This window comes from Pelobates fuscus, chromosome 1, assembly GCF_036172605.1.
Source record: "Pelobates fuscus isolate aPelFus1 chromosome 1, aPelFus1.pri, whole genome shotgun sequence".
NCBI classification, from domain to species: Eukaryota; Metazoa; Chordata; class Amphibia; order Anura; family Pelobatidae; genus Pelobates; species Pelobates fuscus.
In genome coordinates, this window is record NC_086317.1 from 253,786,032 (window position 1) to 253,804,325 (window position 18,294).

Here is an 18,294-nt window from a genome sequence, read left to right on the forward strand (position 1 = left end):
ATGGTCATACGGATTAAATACAGGAAGGATGTAGACTGCATTCAGAAATCCTAGAAATTTGGATCATGGTTTGAATCAGATATCTAGGACAACTCCTGTTTGGGCACTCTTTATGAAACCTTTCACACACCTTCAATTATTTAATAATGCATATTTCATATACAGAACAAGAAGACCAATTTTAAAGGAACATTAAGTTACTAAAGTCACTCAGAGCCATGGACGTAGGAACAAAATGAAAGAAAAATAAAAAAATTATTTAGTTTACACACTACAGAATGCAATGCATAAACTAAATTCTGGGGTTTACTCACTAAACAGATAATTGTGGTTAATGTTGAATTTAAAGTCATAAAGCTGAGATGGAAAAAAATATAAAAGTCCAGTATTTTTTTGCAACAAAAACAGAGAATATGAGAACACTGAGAACGGGCAAAAGTTTAGAGAAACTCAGTATCTTGCCCTTTGGTTAGTTCCTGCTTAGGTCTCAAAAAATTTTATTTTTGCTCACCTGTGACATTGCAAAGAGAAACTATACCACTTGTATATTAGCCTGATCCCAATCATTAGGGCATCTTGAACACTGAGGGTAGCACAGAGTAAGAGCTGGCTCTGGAACACTGAGGGGAGCCCAGAGTAAGAGCTGGCTCTGGAACACTGAGGGTAGCACAGAGTAAGAGCTGGCTCTGGAACACTGAGGGTAGCACAGAGTAAGAGCTGGCTCTGGAACACTGAGGGGAGCCCAGAGTAAGAGCTGGCTCTGGAACACTGAGGGTAGCACAGAGTAAGAGCTGGCTCTGGAACACTGAGGGTAGCACAGAGTAAGAGCTGGCTCTGGAACACTGAGGGTAGCACAGAGTAAGAGCTGGCTCTGGAACACTGAGGGTAGCACAGAGTAAGAGCTGGCTCTGGAACACTGAGGGTAGCACAGAGTAAGAGCTGGCTCTGGAACACTGAGGGTAGCACAGAGTAAGAGCTGGCTCTGGAACACTGAGGGTAGCACAGAGTAAGAGCTGGCTCTGGAACACTGAGGGTAGCACAGAGTAAGAGCTAGCTCTGGAACACTGAGGGTAGCACAGAGTAACAGCAGGCTCTGGAACACTGAGGGTAGCACAGAGTAAGAGCTAGCTCTGGAACACTGAGGGTAGCACAGAGTAAGAGCTAGCTCTGGAACACTGAGGGTAGCACAGAGTAAGAGCTAGCTCTGGAACACTGAGGGTAGCACAGAGTAAGAGCTAGCTCTGGAACACTGAGGGTAGCACAGAGTAAGAGCTATCTCTGGAACACTGAGGGTAGCACAGAGTAAGAGCTATCTCTGGAACACTGAGGGTAGCACAGAGTAAGAGCTAGCTCTGGAACACTAAGGGTAGCACAGAGTAAGAGCTAGCTCTGGAACACTGAGGGTAGCACAGAGTAAGAGCTGGCTCTGGAACACTGAGGGTAGCACAGAGTAAGAGCTGGCTCTGGAACACTGAGGGTAGCACAGAGTAAGAGCTAGCTCTGGAACACTGAGGGTAGCACAGAGTAAGAGCTAGCTCTGGAACACTGAGGGTAGCACAGAGTAAGAGCTAGCTCTGGAACACTGAGGGTGGCACAGAGTAAGAGCTAGCTCTGGAACACTGAGGGTAGCACAGAGTAAGAGCTAGCTCTGGAATAGGGATCGACCGATTATCGGTTTTACCGATATAATCGGACGATATTCGGCAATATCGGTATTGGCCAATAGAGATCCCGATATTGCCGATAATACCTCCCAGGACCGCCGGGTTCATTAAAAGCCCGGCGGTCCTGGGGGGGTGGTGGGCAGCAAGCGTTTACTCACCTCCCAGCAGCTCCTCCAGCTCCCCAGTGTAAGTCTTGCAAGACCCGGGGCCGTGAGAGCGTTGCCATGGGTTACCATGACAACGCTCCGCGAGGCACGCTGGCTGTGGAGCTGGAGGAGCTGCTGGGAGGTGAGTAAACGCTTGCTGCTCGCCCCCCCCCCATAGCTCTGCCCATGCCACTGGACCACCAGGGACTGCTATATCCCCCCTCCCTAGCCAGGTAACAAGCAGGGAGGGGGGGACAACAACAAAAAAATAATAATAATTAAATATAAAAAAATTAATAAAAAATGCCCCCTCACACACACACTCCATTATATACACATACACTTCACAAACACACTGTGTATATAATGCAGTGTGTTTGTGTAGTGTGTTTATATAATGCAGTGTGTTTATATAATGCACACTGCACAAACACACTGTATTATATACACACACTATACAAACACACTGCATTATATACACACACTATACAAACACACACACTCCATTATATACACATACACTACACAAACACACTGTGTATATAATGCAGTGTGTTTGTGTAGTGTGTTTATATAATGCAGTGTGTTTGCATAGTGTGTGTGTATATAATGCAGTGTGTTTGTGTAGTGTGTTTATATAATGCACACTGCATTATATACACACACTATACAAACACACACACACTCTGCATTATATGAACACACTACCTTCACTATACACACACTACACAAACACACACACTACACAAACACTCTGCTTTCAGTATATCCACACTACACTAATACAAACTGCATCCACTACACACACTAGACAAATACACACTGCATCCACTACACAAACTCACATTGCATCCATAACACACACACTACACCCACAACACACACACTGCATCCACTACACACACACTACACAAACACACACAGCTCCCCTGTCTAAACACACTGCATCCACTACACGTGGCATGTATATTTTGTGCATTTACCTTTAGGAATAGTTTTTATTTTCCAAAACGGTAAATGTACAGAATATCGGCAAATTATATCGGCTATCGATCTGAAAGTTCACAGAATATCGGTATCAACTCTAAAAAAATCAATATCAGTTGCACTGAGGGTAGCACAGAGTAAGAGCTGGCTCTGGAACACTGAGGGTAGCACAGAGTAAGAGCTGGCTCTGGAACACTGAGGGTAGCACAGAGTAAGAGCTGGCTCTGGAACACTGAGGGTAGCACAGAGTAAGAGCTGGCTCTGGAACACTGAGGGTAGCACAGAGTAAGAGCTGGCTCTGGAACACTGAGGGTAGCACAGAGTAAGAGCTGGCTCTGGAACACTGAGGGTAGCACAGAGTAAGAGCTGGCTCTGGAACACTGAGGGTAGCACAGAGTAAGAGCTGGCTCTGGAACACTGAGGGTAGCACAGAGTAAGAGCTGGCTCTGGAACACTGAGGGTAGCACAGAGTAAGAGCTGGCTCTGGAACACTGAGGGTAGCACAGAGTAAGAGCTGGCTCTGGAACACTGAGGGTAGCACAGAGTAAGAGCTGGCTCTGGGACACGGAGGGTAGCACAGAGTAAGAGCTAGCTCTGGGACACGGAGGGTAGCACAGAGTAAGAGCTAGCTCTGGGACACGGAGGGTAGCACAGAGTAAGAGCTAGCTCTGGAACACGGAGGGTAGCACAGAGTAAGAGCTGGCTCTGGAACACTGAGGGTTGCACAGAGTAAGAGCTAGCTCTGGAACACGGAGGGTAGCACAGAGTAAGAGCTAGCTCTGGAACACTGAGGGTAGCACAGAGTAGGAGCTAGCTCTGGAACACTGAGGGTAGCACAGAGTAAGAGCTGGCTCTGGAACACTGAGGGTAGCACAGAGTAAGAGCTGGCTCTGGAACACTGAGGGTAGCACAGAGTAAGAGCTGGCTCTGGAACACTGAGGGTAGCACAGAGTAAGAGCTGGCTCTGGAACACTGAGGGTAGCACAGAGTAAGAGCTGGCTCTGGGACACGGAGGGTAGCACAGAGTAAGAGCTAGCTCTGGGACACGGAGGGTAGCACAGAGTAAGAGCTAGCTCTGGGACACGGAGGGTAGCACAGAGTAAGAGCTAGCTCTGGAACACGGAGGGTAGCACAGAGTAAGAGCTGGCTCTGGAACACTGAGGGTTGCACAGAGTAAGAGCTAGCTCTGGAACACGGAGGGTAGCACAGAGTAAGAGCTAGCTCTGGAACACTGAGGGTAGCACAGAGTAGGAGCTAGCTCTGGAACACTGAGGGTAGCACAGAGTAGGAGCTGGCTCTGGAACACTGAGGGTAGCCCAGAGTAAGAGCTGGCTCTGGAACACTGAGGGTAGCACAGAGTAAGAGCTGGCTCTGGAACACTGAGGGTAGCCCAGAGTAAGAGCTGGCTCTGGAACACTGAGGGTAGCACAGAGTAAGAGCTAGCTCTGGAACACGGAGGGTAGCACAGAGTAAGAGCTAGCTCTGGAACACTGAGGGTAGCACAGAGTAGGAGCTAGCTCTGGAACACTGAGGGTAGCACAGAGTAGGAGCTAGCTCTGGAACATTGAGGGTAGCACAGAGTAACAGCAGGCTCTGGAACACTGATGGTAGCACAGAGTAAGCGCTAGCTCTGGAACACTGAGAGTAGCACATGGGCCCAAGCAATATAGGACACAGTTCAACTAAACACTGATGAGACAAAGAGGCAGTCTTTTATAGTAAGTAGGGGAGATACCCCCTCCCACCTGATCTGGGCTGTGGACATCTCCCCCAGAGCCACCCCACCAGAGTTCCTGTAACGCACACTGTATTCAGCGAGCTCATGTCTATAGAGCAGGGTAAACAGTATGGCAGAGAAAGAGAGGCTGGGATGCCATTTGGGGACTCATTCATGAGTAAAGTCCCTGATGAGGCTCCAGCTACAGCGGGCTGTGACATACTTATTCATGTCTCACAATAATAATCTACCATTCTAAAATTACTTGTCAAGTTGGGTTCTCTTTACAAATCATAATTCCCTTCATCTGTCAATCATCTGCAAATTAAGTGTGTGCTGGGTGTTTGTACTGTGTGTGGATGTTTTGTGTCCTGGTTGTGTGTAGTGTATGTGAATATGTGTAATGATTGTATCCTAGATATTCCTGACGATTTACACTTTAGTGAAAAAACAAATGTTTATTCCTTGGCTCATTTCATCTGACCTTAAGGACCAAAAGGTTAAACTCCTCTCTAGTTAGTACATTGTATAAGCCTTACCCTCTGAGTGATAAATAAATCCCATTAATAATAATAATAATAATAATGAAAAGTCAGGCACAGTATATAATCTCTTACCTGCTCTTCTTCCTGTACCAAACAGTGCACTACTAACTAAGCCGACTAGCCTTACCTGATTGGAGGATGGCGCTGTCAATCACCGCCTAGATTGCAGTGTGGACTTGTCATTGGTGCAGACAGCAGCCGGCCTCGCCCTATTAGTGAGAGCCAGTGGAAGCAGGAAGTGAGTGACGCTACAGTTCCATGGGAGGCGGTAGGCGTGACCCCAGCCTGTGACATGACGTCATGTCGTACCACTTGGTGACAGCAGTGTACAGACTCTGCTCTTGTCACTGTGAGGGTCACAGCATTAGCTGGGTAACATTGTCACCTCGGGCGTTCCAGAGCTAGGTTTACTATGATGTGTGGCTGCTGGTAGAGCATTCATGGAGTGTGTCCAGCCAGGTGTTGGGTGGGGGATCAGACAATGATCATGGATGGATTCCGTGTACATGTGGAGAGATGTGCGATTAACAATAAATGTCCACTGACATGGGATAAAGCACCATGCTGACATTAACCCACAGCCCCCCCATCCAGGATACAGCCACCAGGGCTCACAGATTGCATTTTATTTATTGTAGACCCCAGCTCCAATAACTCTCAGCCACCTGAAATGGCGGCTTGGCGTCGTTGGTATCAAAGTACGCAACATACGGGGGTCTTAGCAATAACCATTACTGCCTGTATTCATTATATGCTGTATGCAACAACGGGGCTGTTAGAATTTATGTTTGTAATCTACAGCTTCCGTGTAACTAGGGGAAGCAATATGGCGAATGTTTAACTTCCGGGCCTGAGTTTCTGCGTCACAGAACACCTTCAGTGGGTGGAGTAAGATGGCAGGACTCGAATATGCAGGCTGCTTATAGTCTGGGAGTACCAATATGGCCGAAGCGTTAGCCAACACCCCACCTATACATTATAATGTTTGGAGTACAAACATGGCCGCATTGAGTTGCTACTGTCAATAGGTTCTGTGGTTGCTTAGCAACCAGTACACAAAATATCGCTGCCATGTGGTTATCAGGGTTCGTACACTAAAAGAAGGTAGGAACATCAGCTAATATTTAAAATACTTTGTAGTCATTGGATATTATTATTGCTTTACTGTTCTATTCTCAAACAAATAGAGTTTCTTCACGGGTCTGTGTATCGTCATGTCGTCTGACCACTCGGTAGAACGGTGAAATTCATTAAGACGTTTGAATTAAAATATTACTCAATATTCTTCATTTTTTTTAAAAAAAGTATGTATGATTGAGGTATATGGTGTGAATAAACAACAGAGAAAGCTTAATTTCTTGTTTGTAGTCACACCAATTTGTCATTTATATGCTGTTATAAATATATATTGTAAAATTGCAAAGCAAAATCATGGCAGAATATTTTAAAAATACAAATCCTCTTATTTTCTTTTTTTTTTTTTTCCCACTTTATTTTATTTTCCAATTTTTCCATATAACAAATACATACATTCCCACTATAATAATGATACATCAATGGGCATGCTTAAAAACCAATATTAACACAAACAATATTACAACTGGCTTCCCAAATTAAATAAGCATATCCAAATATCTCATCCTTTGAATACATTACCATTGTGGTATATTAAAACCATGTCACATTCATACTCAAACACTCATACCTTCCAGATAATCCATTCCCGTGTTATCCTTTCTACCTATTCCTAGGAAGTAATAGTTTTACTGGTATTCAACTGGAAGCAGACATACTGCGGGGGACCCAGGCACTCCATATTCATATATCATTATTGGCAGTGAAGTTATCAACAATTGTTTCCCATTTGCTGAATTTCTTTAAACCGACCGAATTGTCTAGCATAATTCCCGTTTCCATCCTACATTGGTAAATTGCTTGTTTTTTTTTTTTTTTATTGTACAAAAATATAATACAATACAATACGTTGTTCGCTGAGATTAACCCTGGTAATAACTTAGTCGATCTCAGGGAGTAATTTTAGTTTTAGTTTGAACCTATGGAGTATCCTACTGTGCACTAAAACTCCTCTTACAGTTACAGCATAATACCCAGCGAACCACATATCGTTTCCCATGCCGACGGGATTAATGGGATAACCAGTTCTTTAACTTTAATTTTTTGTGGGTATATTATATGCATGAAAAATTCTCGAGAATAGGTTCATTCATGCATACTTGTACACTCAAGTTCCGCCTAACCCTCTCCTTCAATTTTCTCCAACCAGAAGGCATTATATACCTTCTTTGGATCTCTTCCTTGAACCCTGTCCAACTGACCTTCCATTACAAGTTGAAACCTGACTTGGGAAATCACCCTGTCCAAGGAAATTGGAGAAGAGTTCTTCCAGTTGTTGCTGCTTGTTTTTTTATTTCCATCCACTCTGTTTTATTACTCTTCCAGTATCTGGCCAAAACCATCTTGACTGCCATTAAAATATGAATTATCATCCTACATTTCTCAATTGGCATAGAGGGCCACCCCAGGTGTAACAAGAAACTTTGTGGTGTGAAGGGTATATGTAGCTGACACACCTTATAAATCTGCCTGTATACAGTCTGCCATGTATTTTTTAAATTTCTGCAGTGCCACCAGATATGGAGATAGTCTCCTATCTCTTCTCCACATCTCCAACAGACGGGGTTCTGATCTCCATATATTTTGGCTAATTTATCTGGGACCATATACCATCTATTTAAAAGTTTATAGAAATTTTCTACTATATTTAAGCAGTGAATCGATTTGTTTACTTTAACTGTCGCGTTTATCAAATCTTGCTCAGAGATTATAATTTGTAGATCTTTTTCCCACTTATACTTCGATCTCCAAAGGGGGGACTTCTGGGGGAACTTTAAGAACTCATAGCATCTGGAAATATGGCCTTTAAGTCTATATGTTTCAATAATCTTCTTAAGAGTACTTATATTTTTGGTAAGTTGGATATCCAAAAATTTCGTCAAGTAAGACTTAATTCTCAGGTAAGTAAATATCTCTCTGTTGTCAATCCCAAACTCTAACTGTAATTGATTGAATGTCTTAATTTTCTCTGTGTCTATAATCTGTTGAATATCCAGAATACCCTTATGCATCCAACCATTGATATTGATATCATCTATATTGTCCTTAATCACCTCTATAGATATAAAGGGAAATAGTCTATATTCTATTTTATAATTTTTCTTAATTTTATACCAATATCTCAATAAGCTGTCAATCACTGTCGAGTTTTCTGGGTGAACTAGGTTATTTTTATTTTCTTTACTCCTTGTTGTCCAGAACAAAGCGGGGAGACTATTTGTCTCTACCATTGCTTGCTCTATTTGGTACCAAGCTTGATCTTTTTGGTCTATGCTTAACGTGTTTACAGTATGTGCCAGCATACTTGCATTATGATACTCTATGATATTTGGGGCAGCAAGGCCCCCATCCTTTCTTTTCTTAGATAATACTTGTAGACTTATTCTCGGTTTCTTACCCTTCCAGATAAATTTGGAAAAAGCTGACTGTATCATTTTTAACCACGGATTTGGGACTTGTATGGGAATCATTCTAAAAAGATAATTCCATTTGGGCAAAATATATGAACGAATGGTATTTATACGGCCTGTCCAGGAGATCTCTCTACCTACCCATTCTTTTAAAGTCTTATTCGTATTTTTTATGAGAGGAAGAAAATTGACCTCAATGATTTGCTTTATATCTCTTGGTATTTTAATGCCAAGGAACTAGATATATTCCCTGGCCCAAACAAAATCATAAGATTTTTTAAATAAAATCTCTTTCTTCCCTAGATAAGTTAGTTGTCATTATTGTGGTCTTGTTAATATTTATTTTATAATTTGAAAATTTGCTATAGTGGCTCAATATTCTCATCAGTTCCGGCAATGATGATCTTGCATTCTGCAGCGTAAGAATAACATCATCTGCATATAAATTGATCTTATGTTCAAAATTATTAAACCAAAAACCCATTACTTTCTCATTTTGCCTTATGGTCTCCGCAAGAAACTCAATGGTTAAAACATAAAGCGTCGGGGAGAGGGGGCATCCTTGCCTGGTACCGTTCCTAATATTAAACCACTCTGCTTCTATCCCTGGGCCTACAGTCCTGGCCGAGGGAGCGGTGTATAACGCCATAATGGCGTCATAGACTGCTCCTACTAGGCCAAACGTCTTCAAAGCGTTACCCAGAAAGTCCCATCTGACCCTGTCGAACGCTTTTTCAGCATCCAGTGACAGGGTCAGAAGGGGGGCCTTTTTCCTGATTGCAACATCTTGTACGTCCAATATTCTTCTAAGACCTCCCGAAGCTACTCTACCCTTGATAAATCCGGTCTGGTCTTGATGAATTAAGGCAGGAATATAAGTTTTTAGCCGGTCTGCTATAATCGAGGCATAGATCTTTACATCTCCGTTGAGAAGAGATATTGGACGATAATTCGCCAATTTTGCTGGATCTTTGCCCGGCTTCAAGATTGGAACAATATGCGCCTGAAGCATCTCCCTTGGGAAGACCGCATTTTCCACTATTTTATTAAATATCCTGGCTAGACATGTCGAAAGAATATCTCTGTATATCTTATAAAATTTGTTTGAATAACCGTCTGGGCCAGGAGCTTTATTTATTTGTAAATTATTTATAGCTGCTTTAACTTCTTCTGACGTTATTGGTTTATTAATCTCGCTCAATTGTTCTCTTGTTAATTTGGGCATTTTTTTATTTTTGCAAAATTCTGGAGAAGAAGTTTGGTGTCCTGCAGTGTCTAAGTTATATAGTCTGCTGTAATACTCATTGAAAGCTGCCCCAATTTTTTTTGGACATAATAACGTTTCCTTTTCAGTTACGATTTTATGAATCCACCTCATTTGTTTTCTATTTTTCAATTTATTAGTAAGCAGCCTATCTGCCCTATTGCCTTTGTAATACCAGTTAATCTTTAGGGATTGTAGATTTCTCTTTTTCTCTTCTAGTAAAAGGTCATTTATACGATCTTGTATTAATAGCATTTTTTTGCTTTTCTCCTGGGTTGGTGAGAGTTTATTTTCGTTAGATAAGTTATAATAGTCTACATAAAGAGCCTGCAGGGATTGACCCTTCTTTTTTTTATCATTAGTACCCAACTTAATTAAATAGCTTCTGATGACGCATTTATATGCGTTCCAGACCCCTGGGAGTGAAACATCCCCAGCCTCATTTTCCTCGAAAAACCTATCTGTCATGTCCCCAATGTATCCTCTATTTTCTATAGTCGAAAGAATATTGTCATTTAGTCTCCAATTGGTCCTATTTGCCCTATAATTGCCTATATCTAACTCCAGAATTATGGCGTTGTGGTCCGACCATGTAACTTCGTCTATTAAAACTTTTTTAGTACTATTAGTAAGGCCGACAGAGCCCAAGAATAAATCGATTCTTGAGTATGAGAAAAATGTTCTGGAGAAGCATGTAAAGTCCCTCTCCAGTGGGTGGAACACGCACCATATATCCAGAAAGCCATATTTCTTAAGTATCCTATAAAATTGTGCTGCCTGTGAAGTTACTGCTTTATTTAACCCAGCGGGATTTAAGGTTTTCCTATCCAGATTTGCGTCCACTATACGGTTAAAATCCCCTGATATAAGTAAATTACCCTGTTTTATCCTTTCAACTTTATCAAAAAGATCGTAAAAATACTTATTTGAGGGGTTATTTGGCGCATAGACATTTACCAACGTGTATAATTCTGTTTGAATTTTAATTAACATTATAATAAATCTGGCTTCCTCGTCTATTTCTTGGTAAATTATTTTAGCGTCTAAGTCTTCACTTATCATAATGGCTACCCCTCTTTTCCTCTGTTGCTCTAAGGAGGCCGTTACTACTGTTGAGAAACTTTGAGGAATAAATCTCAACTTATCATTTCTCTTCCAGTGTGTCTCCTGTAAAAAATAATATGAGCTTTTTCTTTTTTTACATAATCAAACAAGATCGCTCGTTTACTAGGGGAATTCAGACCTTGAGTGTTAATCGATATTATTTTAACCATTAATTTTTTGTTAAACTCTTTTCAAGGTTATAATAACTCCATTTGCCCTCCTCTATAACCTCATTGCACTTGATATTGAATTCCTTTCTATTCTGGGAATGGGCCCCCCCCCCAGCTACACCAACCGCAACACTCACACCGCATCCTCTCATATGCCATAGGCAATCAGTCACACAACGCAGAGTATTAACCTCTGAGTGTAGATCCATCAGGAGAAAATCTCCTGAGTAGGAAGATGAGGAAATAAAGAGCTGAGCTAGGAGCATCCCTTAGACATACCAAACAAACTTCCTTAGCTTCCCTCATTCTGTGCAATAATTACCAGCCTTTAACAGTTTAGTCTCCCCTGTTTTGGGGAGTTCTATCCAGCTATATCCTCTCCCCGCTATTTGGGGTACCCTCCTTTTTTTTTTTTTTTTCCCCATCTGCCCCCCTGTAACGGTTTGTGGGACATTTCTAACTTATTATTGTGTATATTCTTCCCCAGTGCAAAATTTCTTCCGTATTCTCAAAATACCATTGTGTACCCGCATATTGGCTTCAATTTACCTTTTGCTGGGTGTTAGTAACTATCCTTAATTGTATTATCTTGTATACCTCCAAGTATTTGTGTTATCTTAACTTACTATAATCCTTAACCTATTAATTATATATATTTGGCACATACCTATGTCTCCAAAGTGATGCCAATCTTAACTTGTAAACCTCAAAGTATTTTGTGTTCTAGTGACTTGTTATAGACCTTTATCACACTAATTTTATATCGTGTCACATACCTATTTTAGCCTGTTACCTCAATATATTATTTTACAGTGACTCATTGTAACCCTTTAGAACACTAATTATATCACTTATATCTCTTAAAGGACCACTCTAGTGCCAGGAAAACATACTCGTTTTCCTGGCACTAGAGTGCCCTGAGGGTGCCCCCACCCTCAGGGACCCACTCCCGCCCGGCTCTGGAAAGGGGTAAAAACTTACCTTTTTCCAGCGCTGGGCGGAGAGATCTCCTCCTGCTCTCCTCCTCCGATCCGCCTCTTCTCCTCCCCGACGGCTGAATGCGCACGCGCGGCAAGAGCTGCGCGCGCATTCAGCCGGTCACATAGGAAAGCATTCTCAATGCTTTCCTATGGACGCTGGCGTGCTCTCACTGTGAAAATCACAGTGAGAAGCACGCAAGCGCCTCTAGCGGCTGTCAATGAGACAGCCACTAGAGGACATAGGGGGAAGGCTTAACCCATTCACAAACATAGCAGTTTCTCTGAAACTGCTATGTTTATGAAAAAAATGGGTTAACCCTAGAAGGACCTGGCACCCAGACCACCTCATTAAGCTGAAGTGGTCTGGGTGCCTAGAGTGGAACTTTAACACGTAACTATATCCCCAAAGTGGTGCCAATGTGATTCTCAAACTCAAACTCCTTAGTTATAACTAAATAAAATCCTTGGTTATAACTTCCTGATTCCCAACTTCCCTTCTATTACCCCATATTATCCAGCCAATTTGTGACCTTATCCAGGGAGTCAAATGTATGCACAGTCCCATCCTTAGAGACTATTAGTTTAGTTGGGGAACCCCAGCGGTATTTTAGATTTTTTTCTCTCAAACGCAGGGTAGCTGGCATGAATTGTTTCCTCGCACTTCTTGTCTGAAAAGACAAATCCGGGAAAACTTTTATCTCATTAAATTTGCCATGTTCTCTATCCGTTTGTCTTGCTGCTTTTAAGATTTTTTCTCTAAAGGAGTAAGAGTGGCACGCTATAATTGTATCTCTTGGGAGATCATCTGGCAGTGTTCTTGGTTTATATAAACGGTGAATTCTTTCCAAAAAAATCCACTTTATCATCAATGTTGATGTTGAGAGTCTTAAAAAGTTCCGCAAGAAAATTTGCCAGGTTTTCTTGAGAAATAGATTCAGGGATATTTCTTATTCTTAAGTTATTTCTTCTTTCTCTGTCTTCCATGCTTGTTGATCTCTCCTCCAGGACTTTAATCTTCATTTGTTGTTTCTCAATGATATCATTTTGCTTCTGAAATAGGAATTCCCAGTTTTCTATTTTCTGCTCATTCATTCTGACTTTTTGCCCAATCGTCATTATTTCTTGCTTTAAATTGGCAAAACTCCCCTGCATTTCTAATTTTATCTGTTCCAGTTGTTGGTTTAGGCACTGTTTTAAATATGCTTGGGTGATCATTGGTTCCTCTGGATTTTCTTGTATTTCCTGTGATGCTGTGTCGTTTAATTCTCCTGTGTTTTTACTTAAAGCCATTTTACTTGGCGTTAAAGCCTGAGAGGTTTCCGAAATACTTTTATCTGCTGGAGCATTAAAAAAGTTTGAAAGTCTCTTTTCTTGTTTTTCTTTCTTTTCCCGATCTTTTTTTGGGAGAGACTTCAAATCTTGTCTCTGGTCCGCTGTTTTCCTTGTTGTCATTGTGGTTTATTTAGCCTTTATTTAACCTTTATTATGCCTCTATTTTTAGAGCTCTTTTTAAAAGTTTTTTTTTTTTTTTCCCCTTTTTTCTTCGAATACTGTTGACCAGAGAACTGCTTAGCAGAGGAGCAGAGAGGCAGAGAGGTACAAAGTTCCAGAGGACTTTAAATTTCTCTTTAAATTTAAATTTCGCTTTAAAAATAGAGCACACAGCGGGGGTTCCACTTCAACTTCCCCCCTTCTCTTTATTTTTTTTTTTTGGCAGGAATAACCAATACACAAAGACTTTTCCCCTTTTTTTAAAAAAAAATCCTTTTCCTTTAATAATAGCTTGCTCCCCCACTCCACTTTTAGGGGTGTCTTAACTGTGGCACTCAATGCAAATGTAAGTCCAAAAGTCAGATAATGAGTAACCTCACTCAAAATATATAAATTCACAGTGACAAAACGGTAGCCATTAGCCACTAGGGCTTTATATCCCAGCACTATGCAAATTCCTCAGATTCAAATTCAAGTTCGTTTATGATATCCTATGGCTTTTAGATTAATTGCCCCAAGTGACCCTCCTCTGCTCCGCTCCGTACAAGTTTCTCACTCTGCCGAATTAATTTGCCACTCGATTTTCAAAGCGGAGCACAGTGTGTAAACTGACATTCTATGGGTTCCGATACGCATGTAAGCCGTCTACCCAAGTCTGTCCAAGCTTACTGAGACTTACTTGCTTACTTGCTGTGCCTTGACAGCCGAGGAAATTTTTTTTTTTTTTAAAACCTGGTTGCCAAAAAATGATCCTCTTCCGTGCTGCCGCCCTCCTTCTCCTCTTATCACCCTCATAGAGACTTGCTCAGACTGCTCGTCGTGTTTCCCGGCGTGTATCCGGCATCGTCCGCCTCTCTCCCCACGTGGGACTCCGGCTCAGCTCCACCCGACAGCGTGCGTGCGCGTCACGTTACGTGCCCCTGCGCATCACGTCATCATTCCCCCGCAAGCTGTCCAAATCCTGTTATTTTCAAATACTGTTTATTATATGCTTATATGCTATCAGTTTGTTATTTATCCAAGGGGAGAGTGCAAGCACCATAACCATTATGGCATGCTGTGTGGTGGTTATGGTCCCAGGAATTCAGTGCGTCAGCTGATTTCTCTCATCCAATGAGCAAAGCTGTGAACTTCTGGGCTTTTCTAGGGCAGTGTGCTACCTGGCTAAATTGGAAGCTGCAGAGATGTGGGGATCGGCTCCTGGTGGACCATTTTAACATTATTTTATTACTCACATTGGGGGAGGCGCCATGACACTCCTGGCAATATAAACACTGTTTTGGAGGCTGCAGAGTGGTGCGGTGCAGCTCCCGGTGGACCCAAGTAAGCAGTTAAACCATTCTAAAATGGCTTGACTACTTACATTTGGGGAGAGCGCCTGGGCAATCCTGGCACCATAGCCACTACAGCATACTACAGCACACTTTACAAAGTCACCTTCAGGGGTCTTGCTGGCAGAGCTGGTTTAGAAATCTGGGGGGGTTTGGCCTGGACGTAGTGCTACATGGATAGCTGAGTCCGGAGCTTTGACCACTGCGCCAAGCATTTTGCCTTTACCAAGCGCTTCACAGCAGTTTTGCCACACACTAAATTGTACTCAGTGCTCACTATGAGGACTTCTCAAAATATGGAAAATAAAACAGATTCAGGTATTTTCATCAACCAACCATGTTCAGGCAGGGATTGGAGATGGTGCCCGAACAAGCCCTGGTGGCCTAATAGAGGACTACGAGGATGTGACTTAAGACTCTTTGGTCTCCTGCTCTGATGACATAGCTCAGATATTACAGCAGATAAAGACTGATATAACCTATCTAGCACAAGAAATTGAGAGAAACACAGCTGAGGTGAAGGCCAAAATACAGACCCTTGGGGTCTGAACCGCAGAGCTGCAAAGCTAGGTAGAGGTGATGGTAACAGCCCACGACATGATGGACAGAACTAATGACCTGCAGAACCATATAACGTCTATGGAGAACCTATTAGAGGACCTATTCAGCTGGTCCGGCCGCAATAATCTGCCATTGAGAGGCCTACCGAAACTGGCAGGAGACAGAACTGTTACCCAGGTCATTTTAGATATCTTTTTATCTCTCTTACCTGATATTCTGGAGGCAATGTGGGTGATGGAGCACTACAGGCACAGAAGGCAGAGGGGGACCAACCATGGGATGTCTTGGTCTGCTTTCACTTTTAGATAACTAAGGAGTTGATCCTCTGAAAATGCTGGGGCCCTGAGGCCTCATATCAAGGAACACCCATATAGGTCTATTATTATTTTTACTATTTATAAATTGCCAACATAATCCACAGTGCTGTACAATGGGTGGACTAATAGACACATAATTGTAACCAGGTGAGCTGGGTACACAGAAACAGAAGGGTTGATGGCTGTAACGGCTACCCAAGTTGTGTGAGGGTATCAGCCGTTGGAGACGTCCTTTTTCCCGGCAAGCTGCTGTATAGTAAGGAAGTTAGTTATTTCCATCCACGAGATCCAAGAGGAGAGTCAGGTTCAGCTGTTAAAAAATAATCATGCAGTAAAAATCCCCTTCCAAGAACGAGAAGAGGCTACGTTTTGAAGGGTCAAGAAGAACTGAGGTTTAATGACAGGGATTCTCCTTTTATGCAGTGCTTCCATGCAAGGGAGACGCCCACAACCAATAAAACGTTAACCAATCAAACAGTGGTTACAACCCACATATTCCCTCCCCTCTGCTTGGGAGATAATTGAGTTTCTTACTGTATCTACTCAATTATCTCCAAGCTAAAACTTATATTTTTTATGCATTTTTATAACTTCCTATTTTACATGGTACATGAATAAAATTTAAATTTTTATGAACAATATAAATTGTGGAACAACATATTCAAAATTCATGAGAATCCGTCCAGTGGTTCCAGAGATATTAAAAAGTCTCTTTGGACCGACCGCACGCCTGTTTGCATGCCCAAAAACAGTTCCACAGATTCAGGCTGTGCGGTCGGTCTAATTCTGCCTTGAAAATAGCAAAGTCCCATCCGAAGGCGGCGTTCGAATCGTCGAACTCACTTCGACTTTAGTAGAAGTGTCAAAGTGTAACCAAGGCGCATTTTAGCAGTGTTCCATAGTCTAATGTAGGTCCATTTTACGCCAAAATGACAAAGTCCCGGTCGAACCGGTGTTCGAATCTTCGAACGGGACTTAGCCTCCAGCCGCAGTGTCGAAGGGTAGGGGAAGGTATAAGTCACCGCGTTTGACTGGATTAAAATGGCCGCCGCCATGTGTTCGACTGTCTAATGGCGGCCACTTCGACTTCGGAACTTTGACGGCTTCGACACTTCGACTGCATTCGAAGTGCCAGTTTAAGAGTACAAACCCTTTCTTTGTGCAACACAGTTAAAGGGCCAGAAACAGTCTTTTTGTGGATAATGGTAAAAGCAAACAAAGGTAATGTTCTGTTACAATGGCCCTGCTCAATGAGCTTACATGCTAGAGGGAGTGGGGTATAGTGACACAAAAGGTAAGGGTAAAGGTAGAAAAGTAGGGCTTATTGGGTGATTAAAATGTTTTTTTTATGACAGTTGCAGGAGAGGAATTGGGGTGCGGTGAAGGAAAACTGTTAGCAGTTTAGTTGATATGCTTTCCTGAAGAAGTGAGTGTTACAGAAGCATAACGGCAGGCTATTACGTTGCCACCCTTCAATTTCACCATTACCTACAGACCTGGGAAACAGAATGGCAACGCCGACGGGTTGTCCAGACAAACAGACCTCAGCCCGGCATAACCAGCGGTCTGGACAGCCTTAGTCTGCCCCGAAAAGGGGTCAGACGGTGTCTGCCAGAGTGTTCCACAGAAAGGGAGCACTGTTACAGAAGCATTAGTTTTAATTGTGTACCTTTAAGTACTATTTTCACCTTTCAGACCTATTTGCAGCCGTTCGTATGGTTCAGCACGAATCCTTTGTGTAAACGTATAGGTGGCCGCCATTTCGGGACTTTGCACGTGTTCGCGGCTATCTTACGGGCGAACAGCGGTGTTTGCCAGCAATCGTCTGGAACTGAAAACGGAGACGCGAACACCGCTGAGACCTCCAGGATAACGCAACTTCGTGCTGGACCTACCGAACGGACCACCGTTCGGTGGGATGATTACCCTTCGCATGGGGAGTACAGCGACCCCCGGGATAACCATGGATGGCAACAGGTTCGTGGAGTTTTTACGTACGAACGGAGACCGACCGCAAGGCCAAAACGTGTGGCACTATTTTCGGCTAGAAAATCTGTGCGGTCGGTCAAAACTTTGGAAACCCATAACTCCCGAACCGTTCATCCAAAGGGGCTGGTTTTCGGATATGTTGCTCCCCTGAACAAGGTCTATACAGCGGTGTAGGATTTAAAGGGGGGTACCCCCTGGTTTTGGGGTACATCCAGAACTTGGTCGAAAATATGTACAGTATAATTGGTTTAACTGTTTATCTGAGGGGAGGGGATGTGTGGGTTGCACCAAATGTGTGATTGGTGATTTTATGCCTCCCCCTGGGAGTGTCCTGCTTGCATGTAACCACAATAAAAAGCAGGCTGGGCATCCCAGTCCTCAGTTCTTGTTTGACCCTCAAATCGCAGCCTTGACTCGTTTTGTGGGCAGAAGGGTATCCTAGCTGTGCTACGGCTAGTGGGATTATTATACATTTGCAGGACT

The 18,294-nt window shown here is 42.7% G+C and overlaps 1 protein-coding gene across 1 annotated transcript in view; it reads left to right on the top strand.

Moving 5' to 3' along the window:
* The first annotated feature begins 6,091 nt into the window (after positions 1-6,091).
* The window catches only part of STPG1 (sperm tail PG-rich repeat containing 1), a 144,756-nt gene continuing 132,553 nt past the window's right edge, over positions 6,092-18,294 (top strand). The window contains exon 1 of the mRNA XM_063444564.1: positions 6,092-6,163. The gene's annotated coding sequence lies outside the window, so the exon portion shown is untranslated. The remainder of the gene's footprint in view (positions 6,164-18,294) is intronic.